The 11,965-nt window shown below is 43.2% G+C and overlaps 1 long non-coding RNA gene across 1 annotated transcript; it reads right to left on the bottom strand.

Moving 5' to 3' along the window:
* Window positions 1–3,993: 3,993 nt before the first annotated feature.
* LOC116653554 lies at window positions 3,994–8,455 on the bottom strand. The gene is made up of 3 exons (XR_004307667.1): window positions 8,327–8,455; window positions 7,244–7,382; window positions 3,994–4,213 (listed from the first exon to the last, which is right to left on the bottom strand). It is a non-coding gene; the product is annotated as an uncharacterized LOC116653554 (long non-coding RNA).
* Window positions 8,456–11,965: the final 3,510 nt, after the last annotated feature.

Genomic DNA, 11,965 nt, shown 5'->3' on the forward strand with positions numbered 1-11,965 from the left:
TCTTCTGTCCTTTAATCTGGGCTCATCTCTTATCCTATGTGTCATGTGTCCTATGTTATCTCTTCTCAAGCAACTCCATGATTTTAATTGTCTTCTTCTGAATTATGTTCCTAGATCTCTAATGAGATTTGCTGTTTCCTTTGACTTGGTGCAACTCAGCCACATCTTTCCTGGAGAACTATGCCCTAGCCTGACCGCACGTGTCATTTTGCAGAGCTGAAGATAGGCTATGTGTCTCACAGAGGATAATTCTCTTTGTGCACTGTCAAGCTGGGGCTTCCCTCTTCTGCAACAATGCAAAGTTGCTGTTCAGATTATGATCCAGGCAGCTGTTCCGCATCCCACAGCATATAGCTGGTTGTTCCTGATGAGGTGTAGAATCTATGAGCTTGTCTCTGGAGGAGCATGTTTTTCTGTTAGTCCTTAAATACACTGGTCTGCCAAGATCATTTTGAATTCAAATCCTGTCCTCCAAACTACTGACAGTCCCTCCCTGCTGGCTGCCATCTGTATATCCTCTCTGTTCCATCGTCTGGGGCATGAATAAAAATACTGAGAACAGCTCAACCTGGGAAAGGCTGTGCAGCACCTAGTCCCTCTGGTCTGCCTGGCAATGCAGCGTGCTCCCACACAGCATTCCTGCACCATTGCATCTTCCTTGGACTACCTCTCCCAAAACTACCTTTAACGACAGATTTTCCTTTTCTAATGTTTGCATTTACTATTATCCATTCGCTGTTTGTTACAATCAGTTCTGAGAGGGGAAGCCTAATAAGTGCATAATTTGCTTAATCTGCTTCCTTTACCATTTTAGTGGCAGAAAAATCGTTTGCCCCTCCCTCCTCTCCTGTCATAGCCAAGACAATCTCTCTGCAAGTGGTTCAGAATAGTACATAGATGTATGTTAGTCTTATACGAAGCTTCCAGCCATAGCTGAGATCTTTACATGCATTTCTTGGGGACCCTTACCTATTAATTCTTTGACCTATCCTTTTAGCGCTTCTCTTCTGAAATCTTTTACCTGATGGATACCCCATCACGCTGTCCCATGATCATCCTACCAGGCCCTGATATCAGGCAAGCTAACCCCCAGCCCTCAGTAACACTGTGTTTTCAGTGTTGGAGACAGCTGTCACTTCTTTAAAAGCACCTTACTGATTGTGTCAGGAGCTATGACAGCAGTTTTGTGCAGTTTTCCCACTAAAGCCACCCTCAGGTCTACTTCTCTCTACAGTCACAACCTTAGGGTGAAATAGAGTGATTTAGCCTATGATGCAATAAGTTTTCTGGGGCCTCCACAGCAAAGGGCCTGTGGACAGAGCTCTCTAACTCCTCACCTCCAGAGGGAAGTTGGAATTTCAGGCTCATTAAATTGCCCTGTCATGACAGGAGCACTGCAGCTGATCTAAACCCTACCCGGACAGATTAGGAATGTGTCAGATGCCAAATCCCTCAAAAAAGTTCTAATACCTTACTACTCTTTTATGTGGTTTAAGTCCTGTATTTGTTTTTGGAGCCAAAAGACAGTGCCAGGAAAGAAGACGAAGCAACCTTTGCCAGTCCTCCCTTTGTAAACCTTCCTTGCACAGTGGGAAGCAGGAGAATTTACTTTAACTAAAGCCAAGTCAGTGGTTTAATCTTTGTAAATATGTCTTAAGTGCTCTGCCTCTTATCTTTATGCCACGGCATTTGTATCAAAAAAAGAATGGGTGAAAAGCCATTCAGACAGAAATATCACCGTTCTGACATGAAAACTGCTCATTAGTCACTGTTGGTGGAGGTGAGTGTCTGTGCATGTCTATACTCTGCTGGGTTGTTGAACTGGCTACTGGTGGCCCATTTTGCAAACATGGGCTGCTCCTAGGAGTGCCAGCAGGCCTCAAGAAAAGAAAAAAAAATAGAATTATAAAATTGTACTACTGAAGGTGTTATGTCTACTAAAATCTGGAAAACTTTGACTCTGGCTCCCAGAGGGGTCAGGTGTTTTCTGTAGCATGCAGTCAACTGGGAAAAGAAGTAAGGGATACTTACATACAGTGAAGTAAGGGATACTTACATACAGTAGATATAAATAGTATATATTGCCTTATATATACACTCTATATAAGAATATGCATGTAGATAGATAGATAGATAGGTAGATAGATCAAATAAATAAATAAATAATAACTCCATTGAGCAAGAAGAGAGATCTGGGGGAGGGTCTTCAGTGACCTTGCATGCAAGGCAAACACTAAGTAGAAATCAGTTGTGGGAAGTCAACTGGTTTCTGAAGGAGGCTAGGATTGGGCGAGGAGGCTGGGGTTGGGTTCATAGGAAGAAGATGATGGGCACTGACATCCCAGAGATGCAGGCAAGGTCAGCTGACATGACTCTGGTCTTCTCTGACCCACCAGGACTGGGTCTCATCTGTTTGGGTATCTGCACCTGGTGGTGGTGTGTATTCTGAAAATGTATGGTGTACCACATAGTAATGACCTTGCTGCATGCTTTAGCCAACAGCAAAAGATTTGACAGACCTCTAGAAAGCATAATGGCCTGTTTTCTTGGCCTCATCTGAATTTTCTGTGCTAAAGTACCCTGAGAAGAAGGCAGCCATTTCCAGGCATTATAGATGACAATTTCAGTGCTACATCCAAGTGGGAAATCTATATTAGATCTTCCCTTTAGTACAGCAGAGAGACTGATTATAAGATGAGCAATTACCAATGACTTGAGTATAACTGCCGACAGTGGGATTATATTTATTATCTCCAAACCAAATGAAGTCCAATCCAATAAAGGATATTAGTTGAGCCTTAAAGAGTAAATTTCATTTTAGCTGAAAACAATGCTGGGAGAAATTCAACTGGGAAAAGGATTTTATTAACAGGAAAATCCGGATGATGATTGAGAATCATTGGATAATACTTAAGTGGATGCCCAAGAAACCACACCCAGGAAAGAAATCTGCAGTCATTAAATAGCTTGCCTCAGAAGGGAAGTAAAACTTCTCATGCACATGTGTACGTGGATCCCAAGAGAAAAAACAAAAACACTTAATGAGAATATATGTAAATAAGAAGGTAGGATTTAGGGAAAATTGGTAGAAGGAGAAACAGGTCATGAGCAGAACCATGACAAGCAGAGCAGAGGAAAGTTGCCTGCTGAGTATTCCGTTGTATGCTTGGAATTTTTAAGTATTTCCAGAACATAAAGGATCTTAACAATGACATGAGGCCATTAGAAGATGGAAATAGTAAAACTGCCAATAATGAAAAATAAAAGGAGGCTTATTCTGTAATATTTATGTTTTATATCCAGGGAAAAAAAAAATCCTAATCATTTATTCATGTCAGTGAACAGTAATCACATACTTATTGTTCTAGTTGTAATCAAAGAAGAGGTTAAACTGCAGATAATAAAGTCGGGCAAAAAGCTGAGTAACCTGTATCCAACAGACTGAAAAAAAAATCAACATGGCCAAAGAAAATAAATCTTAACACACTGGGGAAGTTCCAGATGCCTGGGAGAGAGCTTGCCTGATAAATGGCACAGCCTGGATAATTTGTAGACCCATCAGACCAGCACTGATCCCAGGGTTTCAACTTGGTACTGCACAAGATTTGAATCAGGCAACAAGAGTAATATAGACTGAATGGGCACATGCCAGATGCACTGATGATAAGCAACGTGTGGTCTCTGAATATGCTTGCGGAATGGATACACTCATTGTTTAATGACATTTCTGGTGTGTATATGTTTGTGTGCATAGCAGGAGAGAGAGCTGAGGGAGAAAGGGCGTTGATGTTCATGAGATTATTCAGAAATACAGCTCAAGAACATTCTGGGCTGGGAAATGTCCCTGGTAGAGAAAGGTCTAAAGGGACCATCAAAGCAGGATTTGGCTTGATTACAACCTGTAGACTTCTTTAAGTTAACAGCTGCCTGTATATGCTGTTTTAATGTGGCAGACAAAGAGACACAAAATGACTGCAGTTGGAAATAAATCTTTAATTAAAATTAATTAAAAATGGAAATAAAAACAATCACTTGAGCAACTAATACTGGGTTAAAAATGTGTATACTGGAAATGTTTCCAAAATGATCTATTTTATTCCAGCCATTGTCTTTGGACTTGAAGCAGGAACTGATGTCAGCAAGTCCTGTGGTCCATGCAAAAATGACATTGGCTTGAAGGCTCGTGGTGAGTCCCCTTCTTAAAATCTATGACCTGCAAAGAAATGAAAGCAGCGTTGCACGCTGAGGGACACAGTCTATGTCAGGTGCCTGCCAGAAGAGGCCCCACTTCTAGTGAAATAAGTGATTTCTGAATTGAGGAGACATTTAATTTAAGAGACTGAAAGTCATTTAGGTGTAGTGTAGCTGGATGGGATCGATCAGCCTGGTGGTCCAAAAAAACACAGTGCAGTAATCGAATGATAAAATCAGTGAACAGCTCAGTGGGAGAAGGGTGGTTATTCACTGTCTTCAGTACACTCCTTAGCACATCACGTTCGAATAATTCCTTGGACTGAAAGTGATACTCCTTATTATATAGATTAGACTCAGCCATTTGGGACAACAGGGCGGTGGAGGAAATATTAGGGTGTTTTTGCTTTGTTCCTTTTAGAGTCATTGTATCTGGCTGCAAAAATACCACTGAGCCAGTTGGCAATATTACCAATTCCCAGTAGCACCATTTCACTCCCTTTCTGCACAAAACTTTCTATTATTATTTAATTTTTTTATTTTTTTTTTTTAAAGGAACAATGATATGCAAGGTAGAAGAGACTATGCAATGTCTCCTTGCTAAACCAGCTCAGACTGGAAATTAACTGGTAGTGGGGGACATCTGCGGACTGTCAAAGATGGTGCAAATGTTGGTAAAAATCTTTGTGGCCACTGTGATTTGTGGATACCCGCTAAACAGAAACAAAAGCTTTTTCGTTTGTGACACACATAGTATTGTGGCTTGAGTCACACAGAGCCCTATTGTTAAATTATTTCTTCGTATTCATTTTGTAGATTCAAGTGGAGAAAGAGGCTCAAAGAGCTGCTGGGACACTGCCTGCCCTGTGTATGGATGAGTAAAGCAGTCTCTCATCTCTGGCTTTTCTATCACAGTGTTCTGTCCTCGGCCCCTTCTTCTCTCTCATTGCCTGTCATCTGGAGATGTGGCCACAGACGGTGGGGCCACATTTCAGTGCCCTGCAGGTTGCTGTGACCATAGGACCTCAGTGAGTTTTCAAGAACTGCTCTGGCCCTGGATGATTTATGTGTTTATTAAATCATACTGTAGTCCAAGCTACAGCAGCAATGCCAGTGGCAGAGCCAATCTGGGTTCTTAAGCCTAGCGCAGTCACACCTTTGTTTTTCAGTGAAACTCAGTCTGTCTAAATGCTCCTTTTTATTAGCATTGATTATGTATTTTCTCAACAAAGTTTATCAATGAAAGTAAAACCAAAACAAGCCATTTCTCTGTAAGTAATCTGATTTAGGGGCTGACAAATCTAGGAACATGATGGAGCGAGACAAGGATGACATAGCTATGCATTTCCAGGTCCATACTGGAATGAGACCAAGGATGTGCACACCCGTGCAAGGTGCGCATATACACATGGTTGGCCATAATGATCAAAAAGGCAGGCAAAAATACTTGTTCAAACAGAGACAGCCCAAATAACCTAATCCTGTCCCTTTCTGTTGTGACTCAGGATCAAGGGCTATTAGTGGGAAATAAACACAGAGATGTTACATGAGAGGTGGGCCCATGCCAACCTTGTGAAGTTCAACAGGACCAAGTGCAAGATCCTGCATCTAGGGGCATTTCCAAGTGCAGATAGAGGCTGGGTGGAGAATGGCTTGAGAGCAGCCCTGAGGAGAAGGATTTGGGGGTGTCAATTGATGAAAGACTCAACATGAGCTGGCAATGTGTATTTGCAGCCCAGAAGGCCAACTGTATCATGGATTGCACCAAAACAAGTGTGACCAGTGAGTTGGGGAAGGTGATTCTGTCCTTCTACTCTGCTCCTGTGAGACCCCATCTGGAGTACTGTGTCCAATTCTGGGGCTCCATAAATGAGAAGGACATGGAGCTGTTGGAGCAGGTCCAGAAGAGGGCCACAAAGATGATCAGAAGGATGGAGCACCTCTACTGTGAGGACAGGCTGAGAAAGTTGGGGATCTTGAGCCTGGAGAAGAGAAAGCTCCAGGAGGACCTTATAGCAGCCTTCCAGTACCTGAAGGGGGCCAACAGGAAAGCTGGGGAGGGACTTTTTATAAGGGCATCTGACAACACAGAGATGAGGGGCAGAATCACCTCCTTCACCCTGCTGCCAACACTTTGGAAGCAGCCTAGGATAGGGTTTGATTTCTGGGCTGCAAGGACACATTGCCAGCTCATGTCCAGTTTGCCATCCACCAGGCCTTACTGAAGCCCGGATGGATAACATCAGTGCTCTTCCCTTGTCTGCTGATGCAGTTACGCCATAAAAAGGGACAAGTTTGGTCGGGCAGGGCCTACGCTTTGTGAAGTCATGCTGGTTATCCCATATTATTCTCCCTTAATTTCTTTTGCTTTGGCACAGCTTCCAGAAGGATCTGCTCTGTGATATTTCCCAGCACTGAGGTGAGGCTGACAGGTTAGTTGTTCCCTGGGTCATCCTTTCTACCCTTTTTAAAAATGAGTGTGACATTGCATGTGTGTTGGTACCTTCCCATAAAAACTAATGTGCAGTTTGATGCTGAAAGTTTTTCATTAAGCGATGACTCCTGGTGCATGGAAAGTCAGCTTTCAGCTGTTGCACACTAGTAAGTGCCAGGACAAGCAGTGACACTTTCTATGTCATGCGCCACGTAAAGTGCACTCTCTAATTTGCCTGCAATACACAGCTCCCATTAACATCAGCAGGGCTCTTTCACTGCCTCTTTTAAAAGTACTTTCTACTTCACAGATGAACAGAAACGAGTTTGGAGAAAAAGAGAGAATGCTAATTTTCTTATTAGGTCTGGATGGATACCTTGGGCATATTACCTAAGCATACCAACTAACATAAAACAATTAACTTCTTTCACCCAAATGCACACTCCGCAGATACTTCAGTGATGGAGTCTGCTGGCAGGGTGTCTCCCAGAGACAATTTATGTTAAACAAATAGCAGACAATATTACACTTGCAGATAACAGACAAGTGTAGCTAATACATATAGATTATCAAGACTAAGCCATTTTGAAAATCAGTTTATCAAAAATTAGCTCATACCTGGCAGAGGCAGCAATGAGATCTCTGGCCATGATGAGGTCAAAGAGGACTTTGAGGCCTTTTGTTGAAAGCTTGAGTGCTGTGTCTGGCTCAGGAGGCTGATTTAGCATTTGTCTGCAATGCAGCAAAACTGTCCTGGCTGAAAGGAAGAAGAAGTTATGCTGACAGGCCTTTCGTCTCCTGGTCTGATGCATATCTGATGTGCATGGAGGCCTGCAAAGTCAACTTGCCACTGCCCTCAGCAGTCCCTTGTTACTACAGATGATTAAGGATGATACCATGACAGCACCGTCTGTTGTAATGGGCTTCTTGCTCAGCACTGGCTCCTCTTATCCTGGGACAGTCTAGGCCTGGTAAATTTGCAGAAATTCTCAAGTTTCAGTGCTAAAACCTCAATGGGGAAAGGTTAGAGTCCTAGACATAAAACAGTCTGACCAGAGCAAGCATCCTAAAACTATATGGGTACTTCAACAAGATGCTCCATGCTCTCCAGTCTGTGATATAGTGACTCACATCATAAATTTCCTTCACTAAACAAGGTCATGTTGAACTGTTCTCTTTCTTAAGGAGAACAGAATGGCTGAAAGAGAACAAGAAATGTTTCACAAGGCTGATCAGTCAAAGGCAGTTCTTATATCCTCATCTCCTTCATGTCTGTCTACAAACTTACTCTCCACTGCTTTTTAATTTACAAGATCTAGGGATTTTTAGGTGGTTCAGTATTTACAGTTCCCTCAGCATCCAAATTTCCAGGCACAAACAATTTGTCAAGAGGAAAAGAGAAACTGTTTTTCTCAGCTGGAGTAGAATTACCTAACAAGTTGTCCAGGTTATCTCTAGAGATTCAGAGCCAAAGACAGTGAATGCACAATTCGTTATTATTTTGCTTAAACTCCTAAGTTTTCGGTGATGACTCTTGTGTTTGGAGTTGGCTTAGTTTTTCTTATTTCTTATCCACCATCTCTTCACTTTGGTCACAGAAGAAGGAGCTGCTGAGATGACCTTAGTCTAAGTACTAGCCATCACCCAGGAGAAATCCCAGTTTGCTCATTCTAGATCTTAGTAGCTGTTAGTAATATTTACCTTTCCTGCAGTGGTTTTGGAGGGCTGACAGATGGTTTTGGAGTGCTGTATTTACAGATCTTCCAAGGGTGGAGTACTTGTGTTATTTCACTAATGTGCTTGGCCTCTCCTGTGGCAACTTCAGTGATTCTAATCTGCAGATGAAATGGAGTCCAAAAGCATGCATAAGTTTTTACCAGATAGTTCCACAATACATTAGGAGTTGGACTTTCCCTCTGCTATGCGCCAGCTAAGAAATACATTCTCATCATCTTTTCCACTTATTTCCCCTCCTGATGTAGCCAGTGTGTTGGACCTCTTCATAAAAACATGTCATTTATACTTATGCAACACATGGACTTGCTATTTCAGACAACTTGCTTGGAGTTTACTGGCATCAACAAGAGCAAAGCACATGATGGTAAATGGAAGCTCAGTTCTTGTGACAGCTTCGAGCTGAGGGTCTTTGTGTTTGCTATTCCCTAACTGTGAAAATTATATGGAAGGTTTTGCAGATGTCAGCATTTTACTATAATCATTTCCTCATAGTCAAATAGAGAAATTCAAGATTTTGGTTTCTGCACCTGAATTTGCAAGGTTGTACAGCAAACTGGAAGACCTCTGAACAATATCCTCCTACATTTACATCTTGAAGTGTAAAGCTCTTGAGGGTGACAACTCATAAAGTATTTCTTCCTTCCTCACAGGCCCAAGCTCGCAAGGTCTACAGTCTCAGTGAGGAAGCTGTCATGGTGGGGTGTGTCAAGGCTCACAACATATTACATGATGATGGATTGATGGGACCACATCAAGGGGTCCCGAGAGCAATGTGGCTCTTTGGGTAAGAAGAGATGGCAGGATCAGAGGAACATCATTAGTCAACCCACCCACAGTGCAGGAGAGACCTCAAAACTGTCAAGCGATAGGTTGGAAGCTCACAGCTGGAGGTAGCAGGTGAGCTTAGCTTTCTGAAGAGAAACTTCCAGTCACTGCAAAGTCACTAGACCTCCCATCTGATCCTCATACTTGACACAAAGTCAGGAGGTGTCATGACACAGCACAGAAAAAAAGCTTGAATTAACCTGTAAGCCCAAATACAGGCTGGGCAGAGAACCAGTCGAGAGCAGCCCTGAACAGAACTTGGGGATGCTGGTGAATGAGAAACTCACCGTGAGCCAGCAGTGTTTGCAACCCCCTTGACTTCCAAGTGTTGCACTTGGGTCAAGGCAATCCCAGATATAAGAATAGTTTGAGAGGACTCATTGAGAGCATCCCTAATTAAAAGGACTTGGGGATCCTGAGGGACAAAAAGCTGTTCATGAACCAGCATTTGCAGCCCAGAAGGCCAACTGTATCCTGAGCTGCATCAGGAGAGAGGTGGCCAGCAGGGTGAGGGAGATGACAGTCCTACTCTGCTCTGCTTTCATGAGGCCTCATCTGGAATACTGCATTCAGGTCTGAGGCACTCAGTACAGGAAGAATGTGAAGCTGTTGCAGTGTGTCCAGAGGAGGGCCACAAAGATTATCAGTTTTGGATCACCACTGCTATGAAGACAGGCGGAGAGAGCTGTGTTTGTTCAGCACAGAGAAGGCTCAAGGGAGACCTCACTGTGACCTTTCAGTACCTAAAGGGGAGCCTACAAGGAAGTTGGAAGGGGACTATTTATCAGAAAATGCAGTAAGAGGACAAGAAGTAATTCAGATTAGATCTAAGGAAGAAGTTTTTCCCTATGAGCATGGTGAGGCACTGGCACAGGTTGCCCTGAGAAGCTGTAGGTGCATCAACCCTATAGGTGTTCAAGACCTTGTTGGATGTGACCCTGGGCAGTCTAACTTAGTGGAAAATATTCCTGTCCTGTGGCAGGGTGATTGGAACTGAATGGTCTTAAAGGTTCCTTCCATTCCAAACCATCCCATGAATCTGTGATTCTATGATAAATTTAAAAGGCAAGACAGGGCTTGCTAATGCCTGGTATTTCCTTTGGAAGGTACTGATTTGCTTAAGTCAGGAAAAAAATGCAGAAATGTAAACGTGTTGTAAGATGCTGCTAATGCTCCTGCCTCTGCCTCTTTTGTCACTAGCCCCATAATAACACCAGAGACAAAAATCAAGGGAATAAGAAGGAGCAGTTAACAATTCCTCCACAAATGCTAAAAACAGCCCCAAATAATGTGTATGAATCATCATAAATACTCTTACGCAAGCTGGAATAAAAATGCAAGAGTCATGCAAACTGGGATAAACTGTCACACTCTGAGACATAATGCACCTCCGGAAGTAAAGAAGAAACTGTTCTACAGGCAGGACTTTGCATAATTACACACTACGTGGGATTTTGCACCTTTCTTTAAAGAATCTGTGCTAACAACTGCCAGAGATGACGTACCAGGCTGCAAAGGGAATTTGGCTAACCTGCAGTGGCAATGCCTATCTCACTGCTGGTTTAATTCTGTCCCCCTTCCAGTTTTTCACTACATATCCATGCTACGAGACTGTATGACAAATGCCACTCAAAGACAAGAGGTACACATCCAGTGTTAGGGTTGTCAGGCAATTAAATTGTCCTTTTAATGCTCTCTTAATCATTGTGGTTTCTGTAGTGCTGTATTAGATACATGTTGAAATGATGTCTTACTTCCACTGATGATATGAGTGTCCTTGCCTTTAATGCATTCACACTTCTGAAAGTTACTGCTCTTTTTGTCTTGTCTCCTGCAACAATATTCAGAAGACCATGTTCTTAAAAGCAGCAATTAGCACATTGCAGCGGTACAAACACCAACTAATCCCCATGGTGATGAGATCCCAAAGGCAAAGCATGTGCTAATAATCTGAACAATACAGGGGAGCATTTCTGGGCACTGGGACTCAGTCATCTATATTGCTAAATTACCAGGATCCCTCCAGGCTCATTTTCAGCCCATCCTGACCACCAATGTCAAACAGTCCTCAGTATGGGAGTCAGCCTGGGACACTGACCATTCCTCTCAAGCATTTTGGATGTGATCACCCTCCCCTGGAGAGTTTCGCAGTGCAGATGAAATGCATCCTATTCTGTGCCCAGGGGTCCTCCCTTCCAGAGGACAGCAATAGATACAGTCTAGCTAGCCCTGTCTTACAGACTGCTAGGTACAGAGGCAGGCCAGTAAGTGCTTTCTGGTTTCAGCAGTAGCTGGGGAGATTAGTGTATGCAAATGTGTTTACAGCCATGCAGTGGCAGTAGATTGCCTAAATGTTCTGTGGATCAAACTGCACATCAGCCAGTGCTGAGATTTAGAGGGCTTCCTTGCAGTTCAGCTTAGTATGTCCCATGGTGCCTCACCGCGTCTCCCCTGACAAATGTCATGCTAAGGCATGAAGAGCCAGACCAAGGTTCAAGATACTTCCAAATTCATCAAAAAGGGACTGAAATTAACCGCAGACAGTGCAGGGCACCATGTTGTCCCCATGCAGCAGTCCCTCATTCCCCGTTGGGTCCCATGTGTCATCCAGAGCTGCTTGATGTGCTGTGCTGTAAGCACGGGCTTTCTCTATCTGAACCACACCATATGGGTGCCTCATTCCCTTTACATGCGGCTGCAGGTTTCCTGCTGCATATGCTCAGCCTCTCACAGCTGGAAGCAGTAAGAGGTAGTTTGATCTACATGTTATATTCAGGA

Source organism: Coturnix japonica, chromosome 1 (assembly GCF_001577835.2).
Source record: "Coturnix japonica isolate 7356 chromosome 1, Coturnix japonica 2.1, whole genome shotgun sequence".
Taxonomy (NCBI): Eukaryota; Metazoa; Chordata; class Aves; order Galliformes; family Phasianidae; genus Coturnix; species Coturnix japonica.